Raw genomic sequence first — 12,560 nt, forward strand, 5'->3', positions numbered from 1 at the left:
AGGATTCTGCCCCAGTGACCTCATAGCAGGCTATGATGCAACCTGAAACCCATTTACAGAGTCTCTGAGAACAAACTGATTGTCCTTTATTTCAGAAAAGGATACAGAAAGTTGAGGAGAAATCCTAAAGCTTCTAGTCTGGTCCAGATGAAAGGCAAATGCCCTCTGAACATCTGAAGTGTGAATCTAGCTTCTTCTCTTGAGGAGTGGAGCTTGGGAAAGAATAATGGCAGAAAGATATCCTGTTTAATATGAAAGTCTGACAAAATCTTCAAGGAGAATCAAGGATGGGGGCTCAGCATGACCATGTCATGACAGAAGGTAACATAAGGTGGGTCAAACATGAGCACTCCCAATTCTCTCAACCATTTAGGCAAGGCGACAGCTACCAGGAATGAAATATTAAAGGAGAGGTGGTGGGGTGAACAGGTGGCCTTAGGTTTGAATAAGGGGTTCCTCGGGATATTAAGGACCAAATTAAGATACTAGGAAGGTGTGGGGTTCCAGCTATGAGGAAACAGACAAGCTCTTAAGGAATCTGGCCATGGTGGGGTGTCCTTGAAAGGCAAATGAAAAGAAGAAATAGCTGCTTGATGTACTTAACCAAACTTAATCATAATCAAGTTGTTTTGAACTGCAGTAGGTAATTGAGGAGTCTGGAGAGATGAGTTTCAGAAGTGAATACAGAAAGATGTGAACACCAGAAAAGAAAGCGCTTCCACTTCTGTACGTAAGTTTTACATGTGGAAGGCTTTCTAGCATTGAGAAGGGCAGACTGGACTTCTTCCAAGCAGTCCAACTCTGAGCTTGAGAAACAAAAAGGAGCCAGGCCTTAAGGTTCAGAGCTGAGGGACTGGGATGGTTCATGGTGCCTGAGTTCTGTGTTAGGAGGTTTGATAGGAGGACATCTCAATAGAAGGGTGAAGTAGGTCAAAATACCACACCTCTGTTGGCCAAGAAGGTGCTATCAGGATGACCCTTGCCTGCTCTTGCCATAATCTGATCAGCATCTTGGAGAATTAATGGTACTGGAGGAAAGGCATAAAGGAGAGCACAGGGCCAGAGAATTAGGAGGGAATCCCTTAAGGAGCTGTGGCCAAGTCCCCTCATGGTGCAAAATATCTGGCATTTTGCATTGTCTGGAGTTGCAAAGAGATCCATTAAGGAGATGCCCTAAGCTTTGCAGATGTTGTACAAGACCAGGTTGTTGAGCTCCCACTCATGGTTCTGACGGACATGTCTGCTTAGGGCATCTGCTAAAGGTTTCTGGAGACCTGGAAGGTAAGCCATGGAGATCTCTATTCAGTGAGCAATGCACCAGTTTTAGTGATTCTGTGCACACGGACTGGGATCTTGCCTATTGATTTATATAGTACATCACCCTGTTGCCTACTATTACCATGATGACAGCACTGAATGTCATGGAAAAAATGTTGACATCCATAACCAACTGTCCTTAGTTCTAGAACATGGGTCTTACCCATTACCTTAGCAAACATGAAAAATCTGACCAAATGCATTGAAAAGTTTTAGAAATTTTATGCCATGGCAGCTTAGGAGAAATGGTTCAGTCCCACTCTTTGGAAGTATGTTACCTGGAAAAACAGGGATTCCGAAAAGGACTTAGGAGTCATGCTGCGTAACTAACAGAACATGAGCTCTCAGTCTGATGATGTGTCTAAGAGGTCTAATGCGACCCTTGGATGTAGAAGCAGGAGAACACTGATTAAGCGTAGGGAGAAGGTGCCTCTATGTATATAGCTGGTGAGACCATTAGTGGAATACTGTGTCCAATTCTGGCGTTCATATTTCAAAAAGGATGCTGAAAAATTGAAAAGATTCAGAGAACAGCCGCTATGAATGATGAGGTCTTGAAAAATCTACTTTACAGTGAGAAACTTAAGAAGCTCAGTCTATTTCACTTATTAGAGAAAGTTAAGAGATGACTTGATCACAGCCTGAACATATATATACATAGGAAGATTTCTGGCACTAGAAGGCTCTTTAAATTAGCACATAAAAGGCATATCAAGATACAATGCCTGGAAGTTGAAGCTAGACAAATTCAAATTGAAAATAAGGTGCAGATTTTTAACTGTGAAGGGAAATAACCATTGAAACAACTTACCTAGGAATGTGGTGGATTCTTCATCACTTGAAATCTTTAAATCAAGACTGGATGTCTTTCTAAATGGCATGCTCTAGCTCAAAAGTTATGGTCTTAAAACAAGAAACACTGGGTGAAATTTTTGGCCTGTATGGTTCATTAGGGCAGAGGAAATAACCAAAATGATCCAGTCTGACCTCAAAATATAAAAATGTTTATAAGACAACCTCTTAATATGAAGCTACTGACCAATCAAACTGAAACAGCTAAATAAAATTGATCATTTTACTTAATAAATTTCTACCATGCCCAGCAAAAAAGGTCAAAACAGCTAAAACACACCAAGACATTCAAAAATAAGTTTCACACTATTGACCAGGTTTGTTAAAATTAATATGCCAATGTCCCCTGGAACTTACCTCTCTATAAATCATGCAAGATCATCTGAGAAAGGCCAGATTCAGCACCTGGTTCCAGAATTATTCCATCCGACAGCCTGGGCTATAGAACTGACTTCCTCGGAGCTTTGCTGTTCCACTAGAGTCCAGAAAGTGCTGTAAAACTCCAGTTCAGTCCTTTCCTGTTAGGTCCATAAGCGGAAGAGGTTCTCTCTGTGGGCGGTCAGAAACAACACAGCTCCATCCATGGTTCCTTTTCTGTCCTTCAATATTTGCTCCACCTCAAGTCCCTGGAACTGCCTCTTTCCCCTATCAGGGTACACCGTGAAGTCATTTCTGCTTATCACATGTAAGTGGCACACAAGTATGTGTTCAATAACCCTACAGTGAAAGGACCGTGAAGTTTCTGCCCTGCTGTGAAGGATCCTACATCTAGCTGGGACTTCAGTCAAGTCCTCATGCAGCTGACAGTGCCCCCCTTTAAAGCCATGGAAGAATGTTCCATATTACACCTCTGTATCATGAGGGCTTTTATCACAGCCATAACCTCAGCTAGGAGAATTGGTGGCCAAGCCATCACATTTTACAATCTTTTGTATGTGATTTTTTTTTTTTTTGCTCACATTCTACATTTCTGCCTAAGGTGGAAACCAATTTCCACCTCAGACCTTGAATCTGCCATATTTCTTCCCGAGACATAACCCTCATCAAAGAGAGGCAAAGTTGTGTAATGTAGATGTTCAAAAGACATCAGCTTTTGACCTATTTAGATCAATGGCGCTTAGAGACTCACCGATATTATTAGTATCATATGAGGATAACCACAAGGGTCAAGCCATTACAACTCAGTAGTATTGAGGAACGTTATAGGCTGGCTAACATCACCATGACAGAGGGATATAGGGATAATTTAATCAGGTTCAACACACCATCAAGGACTACTCTTATGCATATCACAAGCAGAGATCTATAGTTCCAGATCAATCCATACATCCAAAAACATTACTCAACAGATTTGGTATCCAGATTTGATGCTCCAATTTGAAGAAGCCTGAATGATACTCCACAAAAAATTAGGGAATGGTGGATAAACTTAAAAAGTTGAGCTATCATCAGAGTGGAGTATACAACTGCAGTAGTTAGTGACTAAGTATCATCATATAATCTTACTGCAACACCTACACTCAACAAGAAAGCATGTAACTGTCATGAAAAATTTCTTACATACCATTTTTCCCAAGAGATTACATTTTTAAACATTCCCCGTAGTTTTTAGTAGGGCTGAAAAGCGATAAAAAATGTATCGTGATTAATCACACTGCTCAACAATAATAGAATGCTTTTTAAATATTTTTGGATACTTTTCCACACTTTCAAATATATTTATTTCAATTACAACTTTGTATTCTAAGTAAACAGTGCTCATTTTATATTTATTTCAAATATTTGCACTATAAAAACAAAAGAAACAGTATTTTTCAGTTCACCTAATTCAAGTATGGCAGTGCAATCTCTTTATCATGAACGATGAACTTACAAATGTAGAATTATGTACAAAAAATAACTGTATTAAAAAATAAAAATGTAAAACTTCAGAGCCTACAAATCCACTCAGTCCTATTTCTTGTTCAGCCAATCGCTCAGACAAACAAGCCTGTTTACATTTGTAGGAAATAATACTGCCCGCTTCTTGTTTACAATGTGAAAGTGAGAACAGGTGTTCACATAGCACTGTTGTAGCCGGCGCTGCAAGATATTTACATGCCAGATGCACTAAAGATTCATATATCCCTTCACACTTCAGGCACCATTTCAAAGGACACACATCCATGCTGATAATGGGATCTGCTCGATAACAACCCAAAGCAGTGTGGACCGATGCACGTCCATTTTCACCATCTGAGTCAGATGTCTCCAGCAGAAGGTTGATTTTCTTTTTTCGTACTTCGGGTTCTGTAGTTTTCACATCGGTATGTTGCTCTTTTAAGATTTCTGAAAGCATACTCCACATCTCATCTCTCTCAGATTTTGGAAGGCACTTCAGATGCTTAAACCCTAGGTCGACTGCTGTAGCTACCTTTAGAAATCTCACAATCGTACTGTAGTGGGGTGGTCACCCACTCCAGCCCTGGAAGGGTTAAAGCCAGCCCTGGGAGAGGGCTGAGGCTGTGAAGGAAAACCTGAGCTGACTGGGGAAGGCAATAACAGCTGGGGCCATGCCCCAATCAGGTCCAGCTGGTCCCTATAAGAGGCTGCAAGCCAGAAGCCCAAACCATCTCTCTCTGCTTGTAGAGAGAGATGGGCCTGGCTGCTAGGGAGTCAAGCAGGGTACTGGGAGTGGAGCAGGGCTGGGGGAAGACTAGAGAAGCTGGGGAGCTCCAGCCTGGACAATCCCCAGACTGTGGGCCTAACTGAGGGCCTAAGACAAGTACTGAGGTTGCAAAGGGGCAGCCCAGCAATAGGTAGAGGCAGCAGGTCCAGACCCAACCTTGCCTATGATGAGTGGCTTAGCCTACAGTCTGCCCCAAGGCACAGGGGCAAGTTGGTGACTGGCAGTAGCCTACAACTGAGACAAGGCAGGGGGTAGGGGTGTGAGTTCCCCTAAGTGGGGAGAAACAGTGGGGATACTGCCAGGGGGCAGCACACACTGAAAAGGTCACCTGGGGTCCGAGAGGGACATGGAGGCCAGCAGTATCGCAACACCGGCCGTCAAGGAGCGCTCTGGAGCCTGGAAGCTAATTCCCCAACACCACCAGCAGGAGGCGCCGCCGGTGAGTCTACGCACCATTACAGCAACTTTTTTGCATTTTCTCAATTCTGCAGCAAAAGTGTTCTTAAAATGAACATGTGCTGCATCATCATCCTAGACTACTATAACATGAAATATATGGCAAAAAGTGAGTAAACAGAGCAAGAGACATACAATTCTCCTCTAAGGAGTTCAGTCACAAGTTCAATTAACACATTTTTTTTTTAATGAGCATCAGCAGCATGGAAGCATGTCCTCTGGAATAATGGCCAAAGCATGAAGGAACAAACAAATGTTTAGCGTAGCTGGCACATAAATACCTTGCAAGGCCAGCTACAAACGTCCCATGTGAACTTCTGTTCTCACTTTCTGGTGACATAAATGTAAACAAACTTGTCTGTCTTAGAGATTGGCTGAACAAGAAGTGGGACTGAGCAGACTTGTAGGCTCAAAAGTTTTGCACTGTTTTGTTTTTGAGTGCAGTTATGTAACAAAACAAATCTCCATTTGTAAATTGCACTTTCACAATAGAGATTGAAATAATACTTTTATGAGATGAATTTAAAAAATACCATATCTTTTGTTTATCATTTTTACAGTGGAAATATTTGTAAAAAAAATAATATAAAGTGGGCAGTGTACACTTTGTATTTTGTGTTGTGGAAAAACATCCACAAATATTTAATAAATTTCAGTTGGTATTCTATTGTTTAACAGTGCAATTATTAATTGCATCTAATCGCAGTTTTTTTTATCACGATTAATTTTGAGTTAATCCCATGAGTTAACTGCGATTAATCGAAAGGCCTAGTTTTTAGTAGTAGGTTAAAGTGTTATTCCATTGCCATTTTCACATTAGCAGACATGAGGCATAAAATATGAAGTACAAGTTTTAAAGCAGCAAAGATGATTGTATAAGCAAGTTGTTACAATGACTACTATACAAAATTATAGATATAATTTATTTTATGTGGTATAGTTGTAGCCATGTCAGTCCCAGGTTCTTAAAGAGACAAGGTGGATGAGGCAATATCTTTTACTGGACCAATTTCTGTTAGTGAGAAAGAGCAAGTTAGGAGCTACACACACTCTTCAGGTCTCGGAAAGATATTTAGATTGTCACAGCTAAACACAAATTCAAACAGATAGATAGTTTAGCATAAGTAGTTAGCACATATTCTAAAGGGACCATTCAAAGTGAAATGACCCATTAACGTCCCTGTAGTCATACTGACCTGGCAGAGAAACTACCAAGTTTGGATTTATGTTGGAAACAGTGGTGCAGATGAATCGCATCAGGACATCTCACGGGAGATGTGGACAAACCCTCTTTAAATGAAAAATAAGGTAAACACCTGTATGCGACTGTGGTCACAAGACACAAACAATGGAGTACATCATATCTGAGTGTCCCCTTCATTCTTTTGCCAGGGGCCTGAAGGACATTCACCAGCTCACTACTGCGGCAATGTGCTGGCTATCACACATAGATATCTATTTGTAGTTATTGCTACCTACTCAAGCCATATGAAAAAAGTAGTCGTCATACAACAAAAGAAGGGGTTAGCGGGTTGCAAATTGTAAGTCAAATCTAATGTCTTTATTAAAACAATGATTTTTAGTCTCTAAAAAAGTTATGATGCTTTGTGAAAAGTATTCAACCACAGGTGATATGGTTTTTGCTTTTTATCATTTTCCTGTGTGAGGTCATTTGAGAGCATAGTGATTGTCTAGTTTCACCTATATAGTTGTTATTGGGGCATTTAGTGCACAGGATGAGGTACATCACATGTTGTGATGGCACATGTAGAACCCATGGATCTTGAAAGATATGTTGTGGGGGGTGTTGATCATATCAGTGGATATATACATATGCAGGTTTTGCATCTGTTGTTCTAGCAGGATCTGATACCGCTTGGAGTTGGTGTGTCCTGGTCTTTGGGGAGCTAGCTTCTGGAGAGGTTGGAGGGTCATTTGAAGGCCAGAAGATTTCTTTCAGATGATGAACCTCAGAGCTTAAATTCAAAACTTTGCTAGATGCTAAAAAGCATGGTCTTAATAAAGACACTGGATTTATGGCTTATTAATAAGGCTAAGACTTAGGGCATGGCTACACTTGCAGATATAGAGCGCTTTCAGTTAAACCAGCCTTCAGAGAGTGCAGTAGGCCATGCTGCAGTCTGTTCACGCTGACAGCTGTAAGCGCATTGGCATGGGGACATTTGCATCTCTTCCCATTCTGGCGCTGTGGCTTGTGGAAAGGGAGCAGGGGGTGGGGAGTCCAGGACATTCTGGGTCCTGTCCCAAAGCCCTGTGATGCATCTTTTCACATCCCAGCAATCCCTCTGCTTCTGTTCACATTTGGCATTATCTTCCAGCATTTTTTGTGCTGTGTGCTCTGTCTTCCCTTTCGGTCTCCGGGAATGGAGCCCGAACTGCTGAGGAATATGCTGACGAGTGTCGCCAGCACGTCATGTTTGGCAGTCAAGTTACTCCTTAAACTGACAGTGAGGACTCCGACGATGCTATCGACTTGAGTACGCATACAACACAGGACTACTTGTGGCATTTACGGACATGCTCATCACCTTGGAATGCCGCTTTTGGGTTTGGGAAACAAGCACTGAGTGGTGGAATCACATCGTCATACAAGTCTGGGATGACGAGCAGTGGCTGCACAACTTTCGGATGAGAAAGCCACTTTAATCGGACGATGTGATGGGCTCACCCCAACCCTGCGGCGCAAGAACACGAGATTGAGAAGCTGCCCTGGTGGCGGTGAAGTGGGTAGCTATTACAATCTGGAAGCTGGCAACTCCACATAGCTACCGAATGGTCACTAACCAGTTTGGAGTGGGAAAGCCTACCATTGAAATGTTGATGCAAGTTTGCAGTCCCATTAATCGCATCCTGCTCCGAAGAACCACGACTCTGGGTAACATGCATGACATTGTGGCTGGATTTGCATGAATGGGTTTCCCTAACTGCGGAGGTATGTTAATCGGAAGGGATATTTCTCTATGGTTCTCCAGGCGCTTGTGGATCATTGTGGGTGTTTCACTGACATTAACACAGGCTGGCCCGGAAAGGTGCATGATGCACGCATCTTTCGGAACACTGGTCTGTTCAGGAAGCTGCAAGCTGGGACTTTTGCCCAGACCAGAAGATCACCATAGGGGAAGTCAAATGCCCATTGTGATCCTTGGAGACTTACCCTTTAATGCCATGGCTCATGAAACCCTACACAGGGAGCCTTGACAGCAGCAAGGAGTGGTTCAACAACAGGCTGAGCCAGTGCAGAATGACTGTAGAGTGTGCTTTTGGCCGTTTAAAGGGCCTCTGGTGCTCTCTGTATGGGAAGCTGGACCTGGCCAATGACAGCATTCCCGCGGCTACATCCGCATGCTCTACCTTCCATAATATTTGTGAAGTGAAGGGTGAAAGCTTCACTCAGGCATGGACATTGGAGGTTCAACACCTGGAGGCTGAATTTGAACAGCCAGACAGCAGGGCTATTAGAGGAGCTGAAAGGATTAGGGATGCCCTTGAGAGAGCAATTTCAGGCTGAAAGCCACCAGTAATGTCTGGTGCCCCACACAAGAGTGAAGTGCAGTGGTTCCAATGTTAGTAAGCATCTGTTTTTGCTATGCTGACTTGCAGTGCCTGTTGCTTTCCTAGGCTAAGGTATCTTTTACTTTATGCAATAATAACGAATGTTTTCAAAGCCAAAAAATCCATTTATTGAAAAGAAACACAACTGCTTGGGAAACAGAAAGGGCAAGGGGGGTGGGGTGGGGAACGGTACAGTCATGGGTTTGCGTATGTCCTGTTATATTCAGCCTTCCTATCTGGAGTGCTGTGCAATGAGTGCTGCACTTCAGGATGGCTATACTGCATGGTGATGGGAGTTGAGTGCAGTGGGTAAGGTTTGTAGTTTTCAGGGCTAGGTGGTGAAGCTACAGGTGTTGGAGGCAGTTGGTGGCAATAAGAACTCGAATGTTGGGGAAAGTGGGTTGGAGGTGACATGGAGGCGCAACTGAAAGAGTTTTGGGACAAGCAGGGGGAGGCGTAGTGCTCCGCCTGCATGGCTACGAGCACCTGGATCGAGTCCGCTTGGTGCTCCATGATGCTTATCAGCCAATCGGTGCTTTGCTGCTGGAGCGCCGCACTTTTGTGCCAGTGATCCACATTCTGCTGGCGGATCCTCCTTTCACTCTCCCTCCAGTCCTGCACTTTTAGATTCTCATTAAGTGACTTCTACACTACTTCATGCAGCATGTCGTCTTTGCTTCTACGTGGCCTCTTCCTGATTCTTTGCAGCCTCTCGGTCGGTGATAACATAGACAGCTGAGATCTCAAGGTTGCATCTGTAAAGGCAAAATGCAATACTTAACAGAGACAGAATTGTTCACACTAGACAGAGCAATGATTCCCCCTTACTTACGGAGGGCAAGCACAGTCCACACAACAGCATAATTTGCCCATCCCAAAGCGAGCGCACATAACCCACGGGAGCCCCAAAATGGTGAGTAAGCACATGTCAAGGGGGATTGATTGTTTCATGACTGTATACTGTCATTCTGTGTATCTTGGGGAGAGCCAACAGCTGCAGCAGGCCCCTATACTGAAGATTGTTCCCATATTTTCCACAGGAGTTCTTCCTGGAAGATCTCGCTGCTGTGGGTGACCTGGGAAGCAAGGGAGAGTGTTCTACTACAATGCGACTTCCGCCCTGCCCATATGCAGCTTGCCTGTGTGCAGCAATGGTCCCCCCTCCCCTCACAGCACAGGGGCACCGACATGTCAGCCTGACTGGGAAAAGGCCAACAGTGGCTCTCCCAAGAAACGTGGGAAAGCACATTGCCCAAGTTCTGGCTGAGACCTTTGAAGAAATCACTGAGGCCAATTGCCGCGATGTGAGAGAGCACATCAGTGCCCTATTCTACATCTAGGCACGCATGCAGCCCTAATCCTCCTTGCCCCAAGAGCTCGCACCAAATAACTTCCTTCACAAAATAAAAGCCGCTTACCGGGAACCTCCTCTGTTGCTTGTTCTTCCAAGTACTGGCTGCCATGACTGGCTACCTTCCTCCTGGCTTGAGAACAACTCCTGGCTGCATTCATATATAGATTCTGGGGTGTCTTCCTCCACCTTAGCACCCTTGCTCCCTCTTTGCTCATCCTCCTATCTTGTTGAACTGCACTGTCAAGTGTCCATGGGGGTACTCGAAGAGGAGGTGGTGGTCAACCGCAAGTATCGCATCCAGCTCTTCGCAGAAATGGCAGGTCGCAGGGGTAGCACTAGAGTGGTGGTTTGCCTCGCGGGCTTTCCAGTAGTTATTCTGCAGCTCCTTCACTTTAACCCTGCACTGCAGTGCATCCCAGTCATGGCCCCTTTCCATCATGTCCCTTGATATCTGCCCAAAGGTATCATAATTCCTAAGGCTGGAGCACACCTGAGACTGGACAGCTTCCTCCTCCCAAACACTGATGAGGTCCAGCATCTTGCCATCACTCCATAATGGGGATCGCCTGGAGCATGGAGGCATGGTCACCTGGAAAGATTCGCTGAGAGCACTCTACATCTGGCTGAGCAAACAGGTAGGGGATTTTCAAAATTCCCAGAGAATTTAAAGGGCGAGTCTGACGATTGGTCACCTGAGGGCAGTGCAGTAGAGTTCAAACTGATGAGCAGAGTGGCTGAACAGGCATTGTGGAACACTTCTGGAGGCTGATCAGAGCACATTAACAGACCAGGGCGTCCACACTGGCACCGTGGCGCTCCAGCGGGGGGCGCATTAAACGTTATTCCACTTGTTGAGGTAGAGTACCAGGAGCGCTCTAGCCACGGAATCAGAGCACTCTACATGCCTTGCCAGTGTGGACACGTCATGGGTTAGAGTGCATTGGGCTGCTTTAATGTGCTCTAACTCGGAAGTGAAGCCATGCTCTTAGTCATGAGTATTTTTGGTGAAGGTCATGGACACTAAATAAAAATTCACAGCCATCACTTTAAACATAAATACCCTTGACTAAATCTCTACTTCCAGGAACCTCCTGCTTCGGGGGAGCCCTGCTTGCGGGGGAGGGGGAGGCTGCTCCAGTGCTAGAGGTTGACTGCCCCGCAGCCGCTGCTCCCGGGGACTGCTGTCTGGACAGCCTCTGGGCACCCCTAAGGCTGTTGCTCAGGAAGTCCCGGGGACCACTGCTGTTTGGGTGGGCCCCGGAGCCAGCCATACTGGCCACTGTTCCAGTTCATCTCCAAAGCCAGCTGCTCGGGGCCACCCAAGCAGCAGCTGGCTCCAGGGCAGCCCCTGGAATCGTTGCTGAGACGCTCCCCAGAGCTAGCCGCACCAGCCATAGCTCGGGTGGTCCCTGGAGCCAGCCACACTGGCCGCTGCTTGGGCCATCCCTGGAGCCAGCTGCTCCTGGGGCCTCCTGAGCAGTGACTGGTGCAGCTGGCCCTGGGGACTGCCACAGCAGCTGGCCCTGAAATCAACCGCACCAGCTGTTATTAAAGTCACAGAATCCTTACTTATTACAATCTGAAACCAACTAACCCCTCTTTTTGTCCTATGACTACACAGGTGTTAATGGGCTACTCCACCTTGAATGATCTCCTAGAGTACATGCTAACTACAATACTTATGCTAAACCATCTGTTTGATCATGTATTTAGCTGTGATATTCATAGAGTATGTCTACACTACGGGATTATTCCAATTTTACATAAACTGGTTTTGTAAAACAGATTGTATAAAGTCAAGTGCACGCAGCCACACTAAGCACATTAATTCGGTGGTGTGTGTCCATGTACCAAGGCTGGCGTTGATTTCCGGAGCATTGCACTGTGGGTAGCTATCCCATAGTTCCCGCAGTCTCCCTCACCCACTGGAATTCTGGGTTGAGATCCCAATGCAAAAACAGTGTCGTGGGTGATTCTGGGTGAATGTCCTCACTCAATCCTTCCTCCGCGAAAGCAACGGCAGACAATCATTTCGTCCCCTTTTTCCCTGGATTGCCCTGGCAGATGCCAAGCATGGCAAACATGGATCCCATTTTGCCTTTTGTCACTGTCACCGTATGTGTATTGGATGCTGCTGACAGACACAGTACTGCAGTGCTACAGAACAGCATTCATTTGCCTTTGCAAGGCAGCAGAGATGGTTACCAACCCTATTGCACCATCTGCCATGTCATTGTAAATTGGGGATGAGATGACGGTTATCAGTCGTTCTGTACTGTCTGCTGCTGTCATGGGTGCTCCTGGCTGGCCTCGCTGAGGTCGGACGGGGGTGCATGGACA

The 12,560-nt window shown here is 45.1% G+C and overlaps 1 protein-coding gene and 1 long non-coding RNA gene across 12 annotated transcripts in view; both read right to left on the reverse strand.

Annotated features, from left to right (window-relative positions):
- The window catches only part of JMJD1C (jumonji domain containing 1C), a 306,949-nt gene that overhangs the window by 166,344 nt on the left and 128,045 nt on the right, over positions 1-12,560 (reverse strand). The window lies entirely within an intron of this gene.
- Positions 8,971-11,489, reverse strand: LOC127053513 (uncharacterized). Its single transcript, XR_007775072.1, has 2 exons — positions 10,285-11,489; positions 8,971-9,621 (listed from the first exon to the last, which is right to left on the reverse strand). It is a non-coding gene; the product is annotated as an uncharacterized LOC127053513 (long non-coding RNA).

The sequence above is a fragment of the Gopherus flavomarginatus genome, chromosome 6, assembly GCF_025201925.1.
Source record: "Gopherus flavomarginatus isolate rGopFla2 chromosome 6, rGopFla2.mat.asm, whole genome shotgun sequence".
Lineage (NCBI taxonomy): Eukaryota > Metazoa > Chordata > Testudines > Testudinidae > Gopherus > Gopherus flavomarginatus.